The 21,984-nt window shown below is 44.6% G+C and overlaps 1 pseudogene; it reads right to left on the bottom strand.

Annotated features, from left to right (window-relative positions):
- Positions 1 to 97: 97 nt before the first annotated feature.
- On the bottom strand, positions 98 to 20,825 carry LOC134369096 (histone-lysine N-methyltransferase PRDM9-like; annotated as a pseudogene).
- Positions 20,826 to 21,984: the final 1,159 nt, after the last annotated feature.

Here is a 21,984-nt window from a genome sequence, read left to right as displayed (position 1 = left end):
GAGGTCAAGAGAAGTTCTCTGAAGTTCCCTCAGTGCTGGGTTGTGGAGGTGTGTGGTGGCCACACACTCTCTGTTGAGATGTGGTTTTACTGCTGACTCACTTGCCCTTCCTGCAAACATAGGGCTTCTCCCCTGTGTGCATCCTCTGGTGTCGCATGAGGTGTGACTTACAGCCAAAGCCTCTCCCACACTCCCTGCAAACATAGGGCTTCTCCCCTGTGTGTGTCCTCTGGTGTCAGATGAGGCCTGACTTGTTACTGAAGCCTCTCCCACACTCTCCACACTTGACTTTTGCAATTCTTGAGATTCTTACCCCCACAGATAACTTGCCTGTGTTCTCTGGATTCACCTTCTGGCCTGTTCTGGACTCTCCTTCCATCTCACTCTCCCTAGAACTCCCCATTTGGCCTTTGGGCGGGCTGGAAAATGTGCTTGAAATCCTCCTGTGCCTTGTCCTCTTATATAAGGGTTGGACCTTTCTTTGGCCTCTTGACCTTCGGCCTCATCATTCCAGCTGTGTGGATCAGGATGTTGCTGCTCCTGATTCTGACCCACTGCACAGAGATCTCCTGGCTGGAGATGTTCTCTTGCAGATGTCTCTGGGAAGGTTGGAGAGGAGTGATTGTGTTCCACATGTTGCCTGAGGAATTTCTGACTGGAGAAGGCCAGAGGGCATGAAGAACAAGGGTGGATCTCTGGCTTTGGTTCCGCTGAAAGAAGAAGGTTTTGGTCAGGGGAGGTGTAGACAACTGGGCCATCTGCTTTGTTGTATAGTAAGGCCTGCTCCACTAATCATTCCTCATGTGTTAATACAAGCTGTCTCCCACCAAGCATTCCTTTACAGTCTATTTTTCATTCTGTTTTTGTTTACTACATCTTCCTCAGAAATCTAGAAAGCCCACATCAAGGGCCTTGTCTATGGATCAGCCAAACCAGGGACCTTCAATAGCATCAGAGGCAGCTTCAGTCTTTATACAGAAGGAACTGCAGTGACTTCCCCCCCACACACACTACAATTATCTTCTAGGTCATATCATATCCTCTTCTCTCCCTAATCTCTGGGTACTTTTCCTGATAGAGCATCTGCAGCTATTTTATTCTACTGAGAAATAATAACTCTGGATTACATAGATGGAGATAGAGTTTGGATGTGTTGTCCCCCCAAAACTCATGTGAAAATCTGATCCCCAATATGGCAGTGTTGGGAGCTGTTTGAATCATGGGGGCAGATCCCTCATGAATGAATTACTGTTCTCCCCGGAAGGTGGCAGTAGTGAGTGAGTTCTCACTCTATTAGTTCCCATGAGGGCTGGTTGTTTAAAAGACCCTAGCACCTCCCCCACCTCTTTCTCTTGCTTCCTCTTGCTGCTTGTACCCGCCAGCTGCCTACCACTTTCCACCATGAGTAGAAGCAGCCTGAGGCTCATGCCAGGTGCAGCTATCCCAGAATCATAAGCTAAATAAACCTCTGTTCTTTATAAATTATCCAGTCTCAGGTATTGTGTTATAGCAACACGAAAAGGGGCTATTATGGATGGACTCATCCTTAGTGACTTTTGTTATGAGGGGAAAAGGATCTAGTAAGTCAGGAACCACTTCGTTTGGAGATGCACAAATGTAGAAGGCAGTGTAGAGTTAAAGAGCATGTGTAAGTACACCTGAGTTTGAGTCTCCCCAGTCAAAGACATTTAATTGAGGACTCTTGTGTACCGGGTTCTCCATCAGGAAGTGGGATTCAGAGTGGTCCAGGCCCCCTTGAGTAAAGGACTCTGGTTCCTGCTGCCTAAACTAGATTATGGATTGCTTCCATCTCAGTGTCCACAAATCATAAAATAAAAATATGTTCTTCCTTGGGTGACACATCAAGTATTCCTACTTGAGGTATTTCATTCAGTCTTAACCCATTTCAAATTTAATAGGAAGTTCTGTTTTAATTGTATCCCTAATCAGACTTCTTTCCTCCTGACTCCCATCTTTATCCAACCCACCATCTTCTCTTACCTGGAGACTGATGTGGCGTCTGAGGGGATTACCCACTGCAGATTATTTTCTGAAAATTAACTCAAAGTCCACAATTGTTTCCATCTCAGGAAAATCCCCAGTGTCTTGGCAGGAATCATGGGCACTACATGTCCAGGCTTCTGTGTATCTCTCTGACCTCTGCTCTCTTCTCTGCTTCCTTCACCTGGGTGGTCTCAGCCATTCCTCAAACACCCTCACTCTCTCCTGCCTCAGAGCTGTTGCACGAGCTGCTCCTTCTGCCTGGAGACATTTGAGCACAACTCTGCACCTCTCAAATGTTATGTCCTGAGAGGAACCTTCCCTCATGTTCCCTGCCATACCCTCGCTCCCCTCATGATGATCTCTAGGCACTTTTCTGGCTTAGTTTTCTTGAAAGCATGAATGACTATCTCATTTTATGCACATGCCTGTGTGTGTCTGCGTGTTTCCCTAACTCACATGTTAGCTGCTCAATAGCACTTATTCTGATCATCTGGTTCTATCCATATTTCCTATTCCTCGAACATTGTCTGGCACAGAGTAAGAATTCACATGACAACTAATTGAAATAATGAATGAATGAAAAACAACATATGTATGTTATTTAGAAATACGGAAGAAATTAAGAAATAATTAAAAGAGCCAGAAGAAACTGCCTTGTTGAAACAGCCGGTAGGTGCTTGAGAACTTGTTCTTTGTCTCTAAGCCTGTCAGGACTATATGTTGTTATATATTTTGCATATAAAGTAGTTAAAAAATAAAATGAGAACAAAAATTTTAAAATATAAATTGTCCCTAAAAGTCAAATGCATATGAAACAAAGCCTTAATTTCAGAAACACCTGATTTGAAATTTTTCTGACTTCAGACTGCATTTTACTCTACTTAACAGTTGTACCATGAAAATTCCCAAGGAGAATTCTTTCTTTTCTGTCCTTTTTAAAGAATAATGTGGTGCCTACCTCTCCCTGCTGTGAGCTCTTTCTTCCACTTGCTGTCCCGCTTGATACCCAGCTCCTGGCCATATTCATCCCCGTACCAGACCAGCAGTTCACAGCCCGGCCTGATGACCTGGCAAGTTCAATAGAAGATCTGCCCATGGTATTGAAATGCCACCAGGTTCTGCTCCTCATCATCCCGGGCACAGTTCACATACCTGGGGTTGAGGCAGACAAAGGGACAGAAAATAACAGGCAGTGAGTCTCCACTACCTGCCAGGGCCGTGTTGGGCTTGTCACCAGATGGTCAAGGCCCCCATGCTGTGACGGGCCATGCCGTTACCCTCCTCCAGGAACCTGCTGTTCATACCTAAGCCTCTTTCTCCAAGTCCTGCTTATGGTGCTCATCCTGCCTGGAATGCTTTCCCCACCTTGCCTACTTAACCATTCTTCAAAGCCCAATTACAGACTTACCTCCACCATGATTGGCCATAAAACACTGACTTCTCACTTCTCTAAACTCTCAATCGATTTCTACTTATACCACAGAATTTGGTGTTTGATCAATCATGTACTCTGCTTCTAGATAAGCTCACATCATTCTATACTCACCCCAAGTCTATCTTCTTTTGAAAGACCTTTTTCTAATCTCCCATAGTTTACCCAGGTGCCATTCACCTGCCTCCCTGGGTTCCCATAGAAACTTAGAGGTCCCTTTGTCCTAGCATGATAATACACAATAATAACAGCATATCCCTATTCTTATCCTCTAATAAAACAAGAACCTTCATGGAAAGGGGCTGGTCCATGCAGCACAGAGGTCCATGACCACACTGAAGCTCACTTCTCAGGCTTCAGGTTTTAATTTCACTGAAGCTGGGAAGAATTCCTGTCCTCACAGATTAAAGGTCCCTTGTTTTACATTGTCTTGGCCTTGTGTACTTCTCCTATAATCAAATGTTTCATTTATGCTTGCAATAGTCCTTCACAAGGGCATGGGTTGTGTGATCTATTCATGAGATGTACTCCATTTTCTAAACTAGAGTACAGCAAATGCTTAATAAATGCTGATTAGATAAATTAAAGTGTGAATCCAGCATCCCCAATGAATCTAGGCTCCTCAGGGTTTATCCTGGTGCCCCAATTTTGACTATCATAGAGATTTAGTTTTTTGATTAAAAAATGGTAATGTTTATATTTTACCTCTTTTTTCCTGGATGTTCATAATAAGAAAGTACATTGTAAGGGGAGCAGAGAGTGTAAAAACCATCGAGGGAGGCATGCTGAGGAGGAAAGAAGCCGAGCTTGAGAGAGATGAGTGTCCCTGCTGGAACCCGAAACCTATTGGCCTTACCTCAACCAGTTGGCCCGAGATTTGTCCTTTCCATCCACATACTCATAGCAGTTTCTCCCCTTGGTGATCTGAGTTTCAGAAAAATAAGTTAGTCATTTTTGGGTTTGATGGGCAGGTAATAATCAGAATTATTTTATTCTACTGTCATCCATGCATTTGAGCCTGCATGGATTCAGCCGCCAATGGTGACACATGCTGTGTACTCCTCAGCATCATCTACACATCTGATTTGATTTGTCCAGTCAGAGCTGAGGCCCCATAGGGAGAATGCACTTTTTCTGTCTCTGTGCCACTTTTCTCCCACTCACCCACTGACCTTTAAATAGGAGTTCCAGGTTCATGTAAAGACCACTAAGTACACAGATCTAACCATGTTGTCACTATCCATGTTCTAGCATGTAGAAGGTGATGTCCCACCAAAGGCACAGAAGGGATATAGGAAGCCAGAAGATGGGGTAAGGTAGGCCCTTCTCACCATCCAGGAGTAGCCACTGTTGGCTGCCTCTTCATCTTCTGTGATCTGGCCCTCATAGGGGCCAAAGTGCTGACCCAACAGCAGATCGGATGCCTCATTCCATACTCCAAGCCCGGCCTCGGGGATGCCCGACGGCCCAATTCTCAGCCCAGGGGGCAAAGTGAGGGCTGAGTGGTTGGGATGCCCCTTGTCCACTGCACTGTCCTTTACAAATGTAGGGGGTCTATAAGCCAGTCATCTGTCGATGAAGAAGTCCTGGCATTTCGCACAATCTGAAGGCAAGAGCAGCAGGGATTAGGAAAAGTATAGTGCGTGTTCCTGGATATAAAGAGCTTCAGAAAGAGCCCAGCATTTACATAATTCAGCCTCAATCCTGTACTCCAAGCCACCAGAGTAAAGGAATGATTTGGGGTCAAACAACAAGATATAATTATTGTACCGGGACATAGCCTTCTCCATGAGTGGGCCAAAAGGGTCACTTACACAGGTAGTCATCATCCTGAGGCTCACAGACCTCTTTGTATGCATGACCCTTTCTCGCAGGCTATACATCTTCATTTCAATCTCCTTTCTCTTGAGTTCTACATTGGAGAATAGTAAGTGAGTGAAGTTAGGAGTCTGGAGTGTTTGTCCCTGTATCTTCAGAAATTGTGAAATCTCCTGCAATCAAATTATTGTCTATCCTTCTACATACTCTGGCTCGCCACCTCTTCACTACCTCTTAACTATTATTTCAGAGAGACTAAGACTCTACACCCACACTGACTACAAATGCATAATTCAATTTTAGTTTCTGGATTCCCAGGATCAGGATTAACTTCCGAAACTTTCTGGTCACAAAACAGTTAATGCATGCATTTATTTATCCATGAAATATTTGTTGAAGGTGCATTACATATTAGGCATTGAACAAGGGCAGGGATATACAGTAAGAAAATGTGGTCTCTATTATCACAGATGGATTTATTGGACACCTTGACTGTATATTTATTTTAGTGCTTTTAAACAATATATGAGCCATTGGTCTTTATCTTCATTTTACAGATTAGCATTAATGAGCTCAGAGAATTTATAATGTCTTCCCAAGGTCCAAATGATTCTACGTGGATTACAACAAGTGTGTGACTTCAGAGTTAGTGTTTGTTCTTACATGTTATTCAATACAGCATCTAACTTCTGGTCTCAGCTTAGTCCAGCTTAAGCACAGGTCTATCGAAAGTCTATGCCACATATCTAGACCATACTCATCAACCTTTCTAAAGGACCTAGAGGGACTAAAGTCCCCAAATTATTTTCTCTTACCCAATTTTTCTCTAGAATGCTGTCCGGAGGTAATTGCTTCAGCAGGAGGGAACACTCGTTTCGGGGCCTTCTCTAAGTCCCTTGTGTTCAGTAAATCTGTTGTTCCTGACAATTTCTTCAAAATAGATTCATTATTTAACAGTGATCTGGATATTCCCTTTAATATGAGAATCACATATTAAAAGACAACATACATTTCTTTAGTTCCTTAGGGCTTGCAACCTGTTTTCACATGCATGACTTTAGTTAATGGTTCAACAATCCCTGGAAAAACTTGGAGTGACTGAATACCAGAGAGAAAGGGAAAGGCCTGTGTGGGCAGGACAGTCTTAAGGCTCTTTTGCTTCAACTTTCTATATATACATGAGAGCGAGGGAGGGAGAATAATCTGGAAGACTACCTGGAGACTCAACAAGGTCTGTGAAAGAAGGAGGTAGGGGCTTATAGGGAAAAAGAGGGGATCTTCTATGAACTAGGAGACATTTGACAGAAGGAGAAAGGTAGGAAAGCACAGAGGGTACAAAACACATCTGGAGAATGAACAGTGAGGTTGGGAAGAGAAGAAACAGTTGGCATAAAGGTTATCTAGACAACTAAGAGAGTGATGCTAAGAGCTGCAAACTGCCATATCCTGGAAGGGATATTTAACTTTGAAATTGAATTAACTAGTTCCTGTTCCAATTCTGCCTAAGTAATGGTGTACTACCAGCTAATTCTATTCACTTTCCCGATCCGTAAATTGGCATACATGCTAATTCTTAATGGTACAGTGAACATGAAATGTAATAACGCTCACCAAAGTGTTTTGAGATTAATAATTTCTCTTATAGTCCTGACATCAATTTTCCTCCTCAACCATCTCTACAGTCAAAATCTAATTCAAAGATATTATCTTCAGCACTCTCTGACCCTGTTACCTCTATTTTAATTTGAAAAATTTGGAATTATTCAGAAAACACTGAGGGGGTCATCAAGGGCTCTGAGTTGGGCCTGGGACTCCTGAGAATAATCAGGTATGGACCAGGCTCTCAAAGAGCTCGTAATACAGAGGTGGCAGGCTATACAAATGATTACAAACAGCATGAGATTTGCCTAGTTCGGGCCCAGAGGAAGGAGCAGTTAACTTCTTCCTACAGGGATGAGCATTTCAAATCAGTACCAGGATACATTTCTACTGAATAGTGTAATATACATGAAGTGCTAAGTCATTCTCCTATCTGTTGTTTCTCAATCAAACTTCAAACTTCTCAGGGCTAGGAGCAGTCTTCTCACATCCGAATGGGTCCCTTATGAGAGAGTAGGAACTATCTCCGTCTTCATCTGGGACCAGGCACAATGTAAATTGACTGTATATTGCCAAGCTCCCCTCAGACTGTCTTAGCGTATCTCTCACTTAGCACATCAGAGAAGAATCAGGTTGAAATAATCAGTCAGATGAATAATGTAAAGGTGTATGAGTAAGGCAGCATGAACTTTACAAAAGAAGAAAGATTTAATCAGCTCTTAAGTACTTTAGGGAAAGAAGGAGTATTGGATTAGACTGAACCACTACTGACTGTGATGTCAGGCATAATCTAACATTTCTGTACTTCAGTTTTCTCATCCACAAAATGGTTATGCTTATAGTACCAACTTCATAGGGTTGTTGTAAGGTTTGAGTGAGTTTATTCACGTACAATGCTTAAAATAAAGTCTGAAATATTGCAAAAATAAAACAAGCAGTAGTGATTATCATTGCTCTTCTTATTAACTCTTAAAAGGATGATGTCTGCCATTGTGCTAAAGAGATCAGAAAAGGGAGGCAGCAGTCCTACGATACTGTGCACATTCTCCTTCTCTTACCTGTGTTTGGATCTTACATGAGGAAGATTGTTGTGTCAATAGGATTTTTCAGGTATTCACCTTCTGGTGTTTACTCTGTTCCACTCTGAAGACCACCCAAGGAGGATTGACCAAAAGGTGATGAGAAATCAGTGTTTTGATGGGTAAATATTTCCAAGCTCAGAAGATTCTCATTAGGGACAGAGAATTCTGAACTAGAGAGTGACAATTCCAAGTATTATCCAAGGGTGATTTGAAAATGGTTTCTGAAGTACCATGAAGACCTTTGCTTCTATTGGAGGCACTGCTAATTTTCTTAAAATGTTTTTTTTTTAAAATAGAGCTCTGGATCTTGGTGTTAACACCACACTCTAACCAACTGAAGTAACTGGTCACCCACCAAAAAACAAACAAAACAAAACAAAACCTCATCTCTGCTTCATCTTGTGTTGACAAGGTTTCTATTACATTTATTTATTTCTTTTTTAAATATATTGGCTTGACTTTCATGAAAAAACGCTGAACAAAACCACACAATGGAGGAAAGGACAGTCTCTTCAAGAGATGGTATTGGGAAAACTCGATCACCATATGCAAAAGAATGAAGATTGACCCTATGTTACACTACATACAAAAATTACATCAAAATAGATTAAAGGCCTTCATGTGACACCCAAAAGTATAAAACTTCAAGAAGGAGACATGGGGGAAAGCTTCAAGAAATTGAGTTTGGCCACGATTTCTTGGAAATGACACCAAAGCATAAGTGACAAAAGCAAAAACAGACAAAGAGAACTATGTAAAACTTAAAAACTTCTGAGCACCAAAGGAAACAATCAAGGAGTGAAAAGGCAACCTACAGACTGGAAGAAAATATTTACAAACCATATATCTGATGAGGGGTTAATATCTAGAATATATAAAGAATTCCTACAACTCAGCAAGAAAAAAACTCAGTTAAAAGAGTGGGTGCTATGACTGGGTTTTTTTCCTCCAAAATTCATATTTTGAAACCCTACTTCCTGGTGTGATAATATTTGGAGATGGAGCTTTCGGGAAGTAACTAGGGCTAGATGAGTTCATGAGGGTGGGGTCCTCATGATGGGATTAGTGCTTTTTATAAGAAGAGGAAGAGAGGGATTCCCCCCAAGAGGTGGAAGTAACCTAAATATCCATTAAAAAATGAATGGATAAGGAAAATGTGGTATAGAAATACAATGGAATATTATTTTGCCTTAAAAAATAAAGAAACCCTGCCATATGCTGCCACATGGATAAATCCTGAAGACATTTTACTAAGTTAAGTAAGCCAGTCACAATAAGCCAAATATGGCATGGTTCATTATTTGAGGTATCTAAAGTAATCAAATTCATAGAAACAAAGTAGAATTGTTGCCAAGAGCTGGGGCAGGAGGAAATGGGGTATTGTTGTTCAATGGGTATAGTTTTATAGTCATGCCAGGTGAAAAAGTTCTAGCAGTTTCTTGCACATCAGTGTGTATATAGCTAATAATATGAAACACTCAAAAACTGTTAGGAGGGTGAGTTTATGTTATGTGATTTCTTACCACAATAAGAAACAATAAATTGACTAAGATGGGGATTTAACTGAATACAGATAATGATCTGTGACAAACCGTGGGGTTAGTCATTTCTTCTTCTAAGACACTTGATCCAATGACTGCACTATTATGAGATTAGGGTTAGAAAGCTCTTTGGTGGATTTACAGTTCAATTAAGGTTTAGTTAAATTGCCCACTAATTAATTAACAATGTTTAGCAAAACAAGTCTTTCTTTATGACTTTAAAGAATGGTAAACTTTCGGGCCGAGCCCGTGGCGCACTTGGTAGTGTGCTGCGCTGCAGCGCAGCGACGCTCCAGCCGTGGGTTCGGATCCTATGTAGGACTGACCGGTGCACTCACTGGCTGAGTGCCGGTCACGAAAAAAAAAAAAAGAAAAAGAAAAAAGAAAAAAAAAAAAAGAATGGTAAACTTTAAACGTATAGAAAAGTACAGAGAATAATGCTGGAAAACATAAATCCACCACCATGCAGTCCCATTTCAACATTCTGCCACAGCTGCTTGAGATGTTTTTATTTCTACTTTTTATTTCAAAATTCAAAAGTAAAAATGAAACAAACAAAAAAGGTAACTATGACATAGTGAAGCCACCTGCCAGCCCTTCCTCCTTCTCTTGTGATGATAACTTCTGAGTTTGGTATTTCTTACTCACATTCAGGTTTTTATACATTTAGCACTTATTACTGTATCTGTAAATAAAATATGTAATCATTTTACACGTTTAAAACCTTTATATGAACAGCCTCTTGCTGTATATACTCTTTCGCATCTTGCTTGTTTGTTGAACATTTGTTTTTGAGAGAACATGTTCTCCTTTGTTAACTCCTAAGATAAAGCCGAGACATCAACCCAGGCTGGTTTCAGGAGGTCACTTCTAATTCCTCCTGGCCCCTCACCTTTCTGCCTAGGTATCCATTCTTCATTGGAATCCTCAGTGTCATCCACATGGAGCTTGGCCTGCCTTCATTGACACATGAAAGCTGTTCGAGGGGCTCTAGAAAGAAGCCAAATCTTTGTCCTAAAAGGGAAGAGGTGGGAGGAGGAACAAAGGGTGGTGGCAATGGAAAGCACCACAAAGCCAGTGTGGCTCAGCATGGGCTGGGAGAGTCTTGAACAAGGTCAAGATGTGAGCTCTGCATGACTAGTGCTGACACTCAGCCATAGCCTGACAAATAAAAATAACAAAATTTCCCCTCCAGATTTGTCTCCATACAGAAGGGAACTGTGGGCAGATGCAGCCCCCTAAGAGAGAGCCATAATAATACAGGGACAGAAGACCTGTTTTCTATTTCCCAGACTGGTCTGCAGCCAGCACTTGCAGTAACCTATGTTAATAAGTTCATTATAGTTCCTTTTCACATTCTTATAGCAAATTTTCTTCGATTCTCCCATCTCTGCCCATTCTTCCTTGGAGAAGTATATCGAAAAGCCTTTGAAAGCATCTTTAGCCTAGAGAAAATAACATAGTTCATCAGTGATTTACTGTATACATCACAACACCGAGTGGGGCCTTTTCTTCTACCTTGTAATCATAACAAGCAGAACACAGCCTGGGGCCTTGGGGTGGTCTCTGTGAAACAAGGATAAAGACATTTGTTCCCGCCCTCCCCAGATTGTGTCCTGTTTGAGAGGACACAGCATTTTCCTAGCTCTCCCCAACACAGAGAGTTTGATTCCAGTGTCCTTTTCTCTCCCATGTCCCAGACGGGACAAATTGTCCCCACTCCACGCACATTCACAGCCAGCGTCACACAGAGTTGCAGGCCATGGGTCTGTGGCCTTCCAGACACCAGCTCCTGTCACTCGGTTCCCCTCTCCATCCTTCTTACAGATCCTGCTTGGAGCCCAGCTTGACTTCCCCCAACTCTCACCTTGGGCTTCTGCCCTGTACTCCCTGCATCTCCCTCAGGGGTCTCCTCCCGGGATCTGTTGGAGCTCTCGGTGCTGGGACAGGCTGGCAACTCCCTGCTCCAACTCCAATGTTGGGAAGAACCCTTGAGTCTCCCAGCTACAAGGCCAACGTTCCTGTGGAAAGAGATGGTGCTGAGAGGAGGCCACAGCCCAGACCATTATGCACAGCCAGGCTCTGTCTTCTCCACTTGGCCATGTTGTCCAGACCAGGAAGATGTGGAGACTTTGCAAGAACTGGAGGATGTTGGGGTGGTCTGAGGGCTATCGATGGGATAGGGGGGGGTCTCTGCTGGCCATGACAGACCACCTAACATAAGCTGTTCTGTTTCAGTGCCCCTGCATCTTGACACGTCTGAGGAAGGGTGGCAAAGGTGCCTGAGGGTCAAGGCTCAGGTATCTTCGAGGGGAGTCCTGAGATGTGATGGCTGGGGGAGGCCCATGGAGACTTTGAGGCCCCCTGACTGATGGGACTCGGGTCAGACTCACCAGCTCCACTGAGAGGAAATGAACATTTCTCATAGGAAGCTTCTGGGATCTTCAACTGGAGATTCTGGAAATCTGTGGGAGTAAAGCAGTCTGGATCTCTAAGGAGCAGCAATCCCACAGGCTGAGGAGATTGCGGGTCTCCAAGGCCAATGAGATTTGGGGTCTCTCAGGCTGAGGTTCTGGGGGTTTTGGGGTTGAGAGGATTTGGGGTATCTCAGGCTGATAGTATTTGGGGTTTTTCAGGACAAGATTTTGCGTCTTTCGTGCTGAAGAGATTTGGGATACTCAGGTCGAGAGGCTTTGGGATTCATCAGGTAAAGGGAGTTTGGGGTCCCTGAGGATGAGAGGATTTTGCATTTTTGAGGCTGAGGAAACTCGGGGTCTCTCAGGCTAAGGAGATTTGGGGTCTCTCATTAGGGGGCATTAGGCTCTCTGACACTGACGTTATTTGGGGGTCTTTGAAGCAGAAGGACGTTTCCAGGCTGAGTAGGATCTCTGAGCTCGGGGAAAGTCAGTCTCTCTGTGGCTGCGGAATTTAGCGTTTCCCAGGCTGAGGGGAATTGTGATTCCTCAGGCTTAGGTTGTTTGGACTCTAATCATTAGAGGATTTGGCGTTCCTGTGGGTGAACGGTAGATTTGAGGTGTCTGAAGCTGAGGTGCGTCGGGGTCTCAGGAGAGGGGGTTTGAGGTCGGTCCAGGTTAGCGGATTCGAGGTCTCTTGGGGATCAGGGGATCTGGGGTTTCCCAGGCTGAAATTTGAAGGTCTCGGGCTAAAGGTGTACAAGGGTTTCATACTGCACGGCAAAGACTTCCCGAGTTCCTGTCAGTCTCCCTGGCTTTCTCCTGCCCCGCTGCCCACCCTGACTGGCGCCCGCTGGGATCCTCTCTGGTTGAAACGGCCACGCAGCCACCGGTACCACCAAACCACCTATCAGAGTTGTGACCCAAACGCTCCCGCCAATGAGCGATCAGAAGGACATAAATGGGCGGAGAGTAGGGAGGAGCCAAGCCTGTCAGTCACAGGCTCCCCTCAGTCCTAGGCTCGGGTGGTAAGGCGGGACCTGGTCTTTCCCGCCTTGTGGACAATCCGCCCCAAACCTAAGGGACTGGCTGCTCTGGGTGGATCCCTGAAGGGGTGATTGGATTATAGCACCATGCAGTAGTGAATGCTTTAAAAATGGTGGTGAGTGACGTTGTTCTGAGGACTTTAAAAGAAGAGGAGAGTCTGTCTCTCTGTTCTCTCTCTCTCTCAGCTTCCACCATCTTGCAGCGTGAGACCCCTGGGTCACTGTTGCCACCACCAGATGGACTTTGGACTTCCCAGCCTCAGAAACTTTCGCAATAAATTTCATTTTCTTTATAAATCACCCAGTTCAGGTATTTTTTTATAAGCAACAAAAACAGACTAATACAGCAAGCTTTTCTCTCAGGCTCATCTTTAGGCTTCAGGTAATCCACAAGAGAAGACTTGAGCAGATGTAAACTGCTCGTATAGTTTTGACGGTGTACCAAAATTCTGAGCCAATCTGAAAAGAACAAGACAGCATTTTTTTATTTGTCCTGTCTTACATTTTGTTCTGGGCACATAAAGATATGTCTCCCAAATTACTGCTTAATGGAACAGAGACATCAGTGATTGCACACGACAAGTATGGTCTACTCAAAACAGTTTTGAAAAGTAAGTTTAAAAAATCGACTATAATGATCAGAAATAAACCATGGTGAGGGAGAATAACGTGTTCTCCAAAATTACTACATTGCAATAATCATAAATTCCAGGTTTCAAAAACAAAACAAAACAAAAACCTAACAAACGGGAAAACTTTTCAAAGCATGCAAAGAAACATGAAAGCACTTCCCATTCACGGGAAAATAGTGATGATGATGATGATGATGATGATGATGATGATGATGATGATGATGATAATTTTAAAAATGGTGGGTGGGGACTCCCAGCCAATGAACTTATTAGACAGACTTTAAATCACCCAAAACAACTGTCATACATATGTCCAAGAGGTAAAGGGAATGATGCACAAAGAAATAAAAGAAACCAAGGGAACAATGTCTAACCAAATAGAGATTCTCAATAAGGAGATAGAAATCAACAGCTCGAAAACCATAACATGTGAATTGATACCTTCACTAGAGGTTTCAAATGAAGGTTTGAGCATGCAGAAGAAAAAATCAGAAAACTTAGTTAGGTCACTTGAAATGATCCTGTATGACGAGCAGAAAGAGAGAAGAAAGAAAAAATTAAACACAGCCTAGGAGACTGTGTGATCCCCATAAAGCAAGCCAATTGTATTAATCCACTTCTGTTGCCGATAACAGAAAACCTGAAACTGAGTGATTTATAAAGAAACAAAACATGTTTCTTACAGTTCTGGAGGCTGGGACGTCCAAGGTCCAGGAAACATATCCGGTGAAGGCCTTCTTCTTGGTGGTGACTCCACAGCAATGCAGGCTGTCACAGGGAGAGAATGGGTGAGCAAGAGAGCTAACCTGCTCACTTGCTTTCCTTCTAAAGTTGTCAGAACCACACCCATGATAACTCATTACTTCACGGACAAGGGCATAGTACTCACAATCCAATCCCTCCTCAAAGACCCTATCTTGCAAATATTATAATAGTACTTCCCACTCTCTTAGCACTGTTACAATGGAGGTCAAGCCCCAGTGAGTTTTGAGGAACAGTCGAAGCCCAGAATGACAGTCCCAGAAGAGAGGCTAAAGAGAAAAGGGCAGGAAAACAAACAAACAAACAAAAACAACAACAACAAAAAACCACATTTCGAAGAATAATTGCCCGAACTCCCAAAATTCTTGAGAAGACATGAAAGTTCAGATAGAATGTTCTTTGGCTTAGAAGCCTTTAGACCAAATTATCTCTTCCTGAAGCCCTCACATTTCTTCAACACCCAGACCCTGTAGGCAGAATAGGCTCACACTGTTACCTGACCTTTCTGAATGCCCTGTTTAGTTTATGTCCCCCTCTCACTTCTCTGCAGGAGGTCAACGAGAATAGAGATTTTTTGACACCTTCTCATGCAATGACAAACCCATACATAAATAGCTTAGAACAAACAAATCATGAAGAAATTGTGCATAGAGTAAGTTTATTAAAGGAATAATCCAGTTAAAAACAGGAGGGGCTGTGACCATCAACTCCATTCACCACTGCACTGTGTTTACAGAACACTTACAAGTAAACCTGACAAGTAAACCCAAGATTCCCCCCCGCCCTTGAAAACGACCTGACACATTCCCTTCAAAGCGTTCATTCTCTTCTGGGGGCTAGGGGTAAAGGGGGCACAACTAGGAGGCGTAGTTGTTACTGACTTTTCCGAAAGCCTCTCTTATGTGATCCAAGTGGGATTTATGCTCCTCGTTAACTTCAGTGAGTGCACAAGCTATCCCTGTTTCTAAATATGTAACAAGGTTAGTTATGCCTATAAGTAAAGCATTTCCGTGACTCCAAAAAATAACTCACAGATAATATCAGTTAAAGGAGATAGACGGATTTGATGCAGAAATGGAGAAAACAGCCAAATTCACTTGGAGACAGACTCAGACACAAACTATATATGAATGAATGAACAAACGGTAACAGTGGCAGATAGCAAAGCAAAGAGATGAAAATATTGAAACCACTGTAGAGATGTGAGTGTTCAGTTTACATCAGCAAGGATAAATGATATCAGATGATAAAAGTATAGGCAGAGTCAGAGGAAGAGACACACACTCACACAGAGAATGAGAAAGACACCTGGTGAAATGCAGACACTCAATTTGAATTTTAAACAGAGAATACCAAGACACTGACATCAGGAAAAACAAATGTGGTTCAGAGATATCAAGTCAGAATGCTCACAAATTAATCATGTGATTATGAGGCCCACATGCACTGATACTCCATGGAAGGAAACATTAGGGAAAATGTACAATTTCACACTTCTTTTGGTAACCCCAAAACAGCGGGACCATGTGAAAGCAGTAATATGACTGAATTACACCTATGAGTCAAGGAAGAAACTCAGGAAGCTGCATTCTCTTGGGTGGACATGACCAAGCCACTAGGCAATCGCAGTTTAGTCAACAGTAGACAGCTACGGTTTTGCTAGACCCTCCATGGAAGTTCTCCTCACATTTCACTCCAAGAGCAGCTACAGTTAAAACTGGCAACCAAGGGCTAGCGGGAGATAAGTATTTGGAGAACCCTTTCCTAACCTTTTCTCCATTCATTAAACGCTAAGTAAGACCCCTAAACTTGCAGCTAAATACTCAGGAAAGGGCACACAGAAATCTGCTGACCTGCTCTCATGCAGGGCTTCTGGAACTGCTGTCTTTTACAAGCACAATGGAAGACAGGTAGCAGTACATGGCACCGGAAAAGGTTCCTGCTGTTTGGATCAAGATGGACCAAGTTGCTTAGAAAGCCTGTCCCATTCTTTCCTTTTATGTTAACCTTATGCACAACATGCTGAAAACACCACAGAAAATGAAAGGTTTCTGGGTTCCTAATACGGTGTGGGGTATCATTTACTAAGACAACATTCTCACTGGAGTATACCAAGAAAGGAATGTACTCATAATGGCTTTACCTATTTACATTTTGGGATCTTCACCTAATACACAGGGTCTTGGGTAAAAGCTTAGACCATCTGAAAATAGGAATATTAAGAATAATGTCTACATCTAGGATCATCTAGGGACAGACAGCACATGGGTGAAAGTCTAGCAGTTGTATATTTAACCACTCCACCTCCCTGCTCTGTTTATATTTTTTGCCCAAACTCAGTCACCTGGAAAAACAACGGGACTCACATACAACTACAAGGAGACCCGCTTTTTCCCAAAAGTTTATCTTTTCACTTAGTCACCTTTGCCAGAAACAAAGCCACACCTTCAGTGCCTTCCCTCATCCCTTTGTGTCCTTTCCCACAGTCCCTTCATATACCATATATTCCCATTTCTTAAAATGTTGCTGGGAAGCCTGGCCCTGACAGGTTGATTGTCCCAGCAAAGCACTGTGCATTCATCTACCTAAGGATGACATTTGGTTCAGAAGAGAAACGAACTTTAATATTTCCACCTTGAATTCTCTTAACGCACAAGAGAGGATATTTGGAGGAGCCCTGTGCAAGAAAATTTCACCCTGATTATCTTACTTCTGTAATCACTAGGTCCTTTCCTTGAACAACCCTCACATTCCTGGGAAAAACAAGAAGTGTCAAACTAAACTGTTTCTCTTTCCTTTCTTCTTTCTCCATAACCCCCTGCTCTGTGGGGAAGGAATAAAAAAAGTCCTCAGACGGAATCCCAAACCTTGGTGTATCTGCTCTCTACAACTTTATAAGCCCAGATCCGCCACAGACTGACAGTTCCTGGACAAAGAATTAAAAATCCCACATGGATTTGACCTATGTAGAATCTCACCCCAATCCGGTACACAAGCACACACACAGAGACACATATGTTTGATGGTGTTTATTTCTCCTTCACACCAATCCGATTTTATCCAAGTGTCTTGCTGTCTGCATTTTTCATCACCTGATCGGCTTTTCTTTCAATCCTGAGCATGAGAACACTGTATCTGAAGTCACTTTTTAGAAGTTCTGCTTTTTTAGGTAAAGTCTGATGCTCCGAGATATTCAACTCAAAAACTTGGAATACTCTAAAACACACAAACACACATAAAAACTCATTTTCTCTGAAAAATGTTAAAAATTGCTTTAATTATGCAAGGTCCTGCCCAGGAAAAACTAGCCCTTCCCCGTTTGTGACCTCTTCAATTTCCCCTTACCATGTGTTAGAAATTACTCTCCGTAACATCTGCCCCACTGCCAGTGTTCTCTGTATGAGTAGAATAAGCTAAGGAGTTAATTAAAAGAAAATTAAAAGACACTGATTACCAAAATGGAAAATTGATGAGAGAAAGGAATGAGAGACTGTACAAATATTCATAGCCTTTTGTGGAAAGGGTGAAAGGAGGAACATTTGATGAGCCAAAATTTAAGGGGGTGGAGAAATGACTGAGGGTGGGGTTGGCTGTCATGGAATTAAGTTCAGAGAAGTAAAGGATTGAGCTTTGCTTCTGTCCAAACGACTCCGGACACTGACTATAGTGCAGTGGGCTTAAGCTTCCCCAGCTATAACTTGTTTTGCAGTGCAGTTTCTCCAACGTTCCTGTTTCATCTTGATGCCCTGGGTGACCTGGTTTGTGTCATTCCCTGTCTTTCAATTTCTACACTTGTGAAATGAGTGTCCAGGTACCTAAAAACATGCATTTCAGCCCCTACTTCCTGAGCTGCTCACCTGCCCTCTCGGTTCCCTGTCCAGGCACCTGCATCCTCATGTGGTACCGCAGGGGATTGAGCCATAGGTCTTTACAGATGATCTGTTAGGGGAACCAGGACAGGACCGCTCAGGGTTCAGACACCATTCCCAAGAAGGCTGGGAACCCTCCCTGGTCATTTCTGAATTTTCGCAGTGAGGCCCTACCTCAGCGATCCTGTTAGATCCTGCAAAGTTGTGGTCAGAAAACCAGTTGAAGAAGTTAACACTGCTGTTGTGGTGCCTGCGGCTATAAGCCTCATGTTCATAATCCTGATACCACTGAACTGGAGTGGAATGAGATGCCCTGTATCCTGCAGGGAAGAAAAGTATACAGGAAGGGGTTGGAGCATGCTGACGATGATAAACCCAACACCTTCACTACCCATCCTGGGATCCACCTCCTACCGGTGACATTAATGAGATATTCCTTAATAATCACTTTATTCCGGAAGTACGGGTTGTTCCGAAAGAACAACATGATCTTGCAGCAGTGAATGGGATGCCTGATTTCCTCCACCTGTCATGACAAAGTGGAGAAGGTTAAAATTTCTCTTCAGGTCACCTACCCTTTTCTGTTTGCCTGAAAGTATTGCTTCTCTTATCCTTCCCCGCTCAACCTTCCAGCCTCAGTCTCACTAGTTCTGACCTCCAAGTCGATCATGTAGCTAAGCAAGTCTTCATCTTCATCGCTGATCATGGCCAACATCTCGGGGTGGTTCACAATCTGCCTCAGGTCAAGGAGCCTTTCCATGCTACGGAAGTAGGCGCTAGAAGCAACTGAGCATGTATAAACAGCTAGGAGAGTGTGTTGCGCAGGGGTCTCCCACACCTCACACATTGTGTCTCCCACACCTTATGCACCGTGCCCTCCCTGCCTTTCATGAGACACACTCAAGGCAATGGGTGCCTTGCATGGCCTTAAATGGGAGACTGTCCACGTTGACACAGGGAGGGGCTCCTTTCTGAGGGATGCTGAGCTCTATGTGTCCCTGATGTACTAGGGGCAAAAGTGAATCTGCTTGTATCTAAGTATGCACTTTATCAGCTCTTACTGACTAGGGTGGGAATTCATACACTTTCCTACAGCATTATTGTCAGCAAAGCCTGTCCTTCAAACACCTTTTCTACATGAGAACTCCTTTGTGCTATTCACGACACTGATCCAGAATGACTTCTAATTCTCCGCCCCAGTTAGTGTCTCTGTGCCATAAGTATTTGTATTTGCACGAGTGTGGCTGCAGCTCCGTCTTCCCTCAGTCTGTACCTTCCCCCACAACCCCCAAGTAGATGTTTTCCAGTACAGGAATGGAACACTGGTCCTTGGTGCTATCAGTTCCATTCTCTAAACAACTGAGCAACCGGCCAGAAAAGCCTGTATATTCTCATGTTGAGCTGTCCCGTGGATCGATTGCTATTACCCTTGCCCATGCTCCTACTGGTCAGTACAAAGCGAGATTCAAAAGGATACGGCTTTGGCCCAGAAGCCAGGGATGCCCTGGATGATGGCCCTTCGGTGACCGAGATGAGTCCTGCGTCTCTGCACCAGGTTCTGCCTCAAACGAGCAAAGGCCCTCCTGGCTTGGTTGTTCACGGGCTCCAACTCTAACTGAAGGACCTCCAGTGACTACAGAGGGGATAAGGACAACATGGGGCTCCACAGAGTCTGTGTCGGGGTCTTCTATTCAAGCTTCTCCTCAGGCTCTACAAGTTGCATCAGAGTTTCCTCCCCCACGTCTTCTTCCTGAACTTAATCCTCAAATTCCTCCTCCTCCTCTTTCCTGTCAGGCTCCTACACCACCCTCTCACCGTCCATCACGTGCTGCGCCCACTCCCCCTTCCACTGCTCCTGCTCCTCCTTCTCCTCGTCCTGCTCAACTCCCTCCACCTCCTGAATAACATCCACCAACACAAGCACCACATCCTCCTGCTCCTCGACTTCTCTCTCCCCTTGTCCCTCTTCGGATTTCCCCTTCTCTTCCTGCTCCTCCTGCCACTCAACGACCTCCGCCACCGCCATTACATCCACAAGCACAGCAACACGTCTTCCTGCTCTTTATCCTCCTTGTCGTCGACTTTTCCTTCCTCACAAGCCTCTTCTGGTTTCTCCTCTTTCCTCCTCCACAGCGACCTCCACCACCTCCACTGCCTCAAACAAAACTGGCGCCACCTCCTGCCCGGTCGCCGCCGCCTCCCTCTCTGCCAAGGCCTCGCTTTCCTGCACAGCTTCAACCCCGGTCCCGGAGGCCTCCTCGGGCGTCCCACCCAACTCTGCCAGGGTCGCACACCCCACGCCATTACTGGCCTCTGGCGGCTGCTCCCCAAGAGGCCTACCGGCCCCTCCCTCCCCAGGGCCCTTTCCCACACCTACCTTTATCCAGTGTTCGGCGGAAGACCCTTCCTCCCGGGAGCCCGCCTCACTCGCCATGCTGCCCTGGTCCTCAGCAGGCTCAGCTGCGCCAGGTAGGCAAGGTCGAAAGCCTTGAGCTGCACACCCCCAGCAGCAGCTAGAGAAGCCGAGCCACAGGCAGCTTCCGGCTCTGAGAACTTCCGGGAGCCTCGCGGTCGGTCACGGCATTCTGCGCATGCGCAGGACTTTGGCCCGCTCTGCCGGCTTCATGGCGCCAAGGCACCCAGCCACGCCCAGCCATCTACTGTGGGTCCACGGCCAATGGATGAAGAGGTAGTGGCTGTCACGCAGGATGGCCCCGCCTCCCGTACTCAGGCATCTGGGGCACAACTGCCCCGCCTGCGAGCCCTGGCCGTTGTCTCTAGGAAGCCCTCCAAGCTTGCCCGGTGCAGTGCACACACACAGCCGGTTTGCACTTTGTAAAGTCCAATGAGTGTTCCAGTCCAAAGTCCATGCCTGCGTCTTGTGTGGCACCGAACCCAGACAACATAAAGTACTTAAGGACACGAAGTGGGCGCATTGGACAGTACTGGGTATTTCAGTTCCAGCCCACAGACAGAATGAGGTTCTCTGAGGGTCGGGCCCATGTGTTGCTCTATATGATGCCGCGCTGGATTTCATCGGGTCTAAAGGCAGAGAGCAGTACTGCAAGCCCTCCCTCAGGATTAGGAAAATTAGGGGTCTCAGAAATAGTGCACGATTGTCTCTGCAAGTATCAGACCCACTCCTCCTCAGTGCCTGGCACAATGGAATTGATTCAGCAGAATGTCCGTCCGCCTGCATGCACACATTTATGCAGTGCCTTCCCAGAGACTGAGAGAGCAAGCCGTGGCCTCCTTTCTACCAATGGCAGATGGCCACCGGCCGTTTGTGCTTTGGAAGAAAGGAAGTCATGCGCAGGAATGTAGGTTCCTCTCTTCGGTATGTATAGTGGGTCGGTAGGTCAAGGGTGTCGTCCAGATCTCCTACACCCTTCTTCCTCGTGATCTTTCTCTTTACTCCCCTCCCTGTTGGGTAGAGGGTACCGATCGTGGTTCCCCATGGGCTGTGTTGAGTGACTGATGTCACTGTCTTGTTTTCTAGTGTCTCGATGGACTTGTACACAGGCACCCCCTTGCTTCACAACTGTGTTTTCTGCCCTTCCTTCTTTATTCTGGTAACCTGGTTTTGCACTTTCACTTGCACAAGTAGACTCCCGGGCTACCTCCTGCAAAAGAGGCAAGGTGAAAGGGACCAGGGCAAAGAGCACATGAAGTACACAGTAAAAACTGCCTGGGACCAAGTTGTGTGAAGTCCTACCTGTCCTTCGACCCTTTTGATGATGACAGATTAGCACCAATTAGTACACCTGTACCACCACATCCTTCTT

The sequence above is a fragment of the Cynocephalus volans genome, unplaced genomic scaffold, assembly GCF_027409185.1.
Source record: "Cynocephalus volans isolate mCynVol1 unplaced genomic scaffold, mCynVol1.pri scaffold_35, whole genome shotgun sequence".
Lineage (NCBI taxonomy): Eukaryota > Metazoa > Chordata > Mammalia > Dermoptera > Cynocephalidae > Cynocephalus > Cynocephalus volans.
Note: the sequence above shows the minus strand (reverse complement) of the source record. Positions and strands in the feature narration are given on the sequence as shown.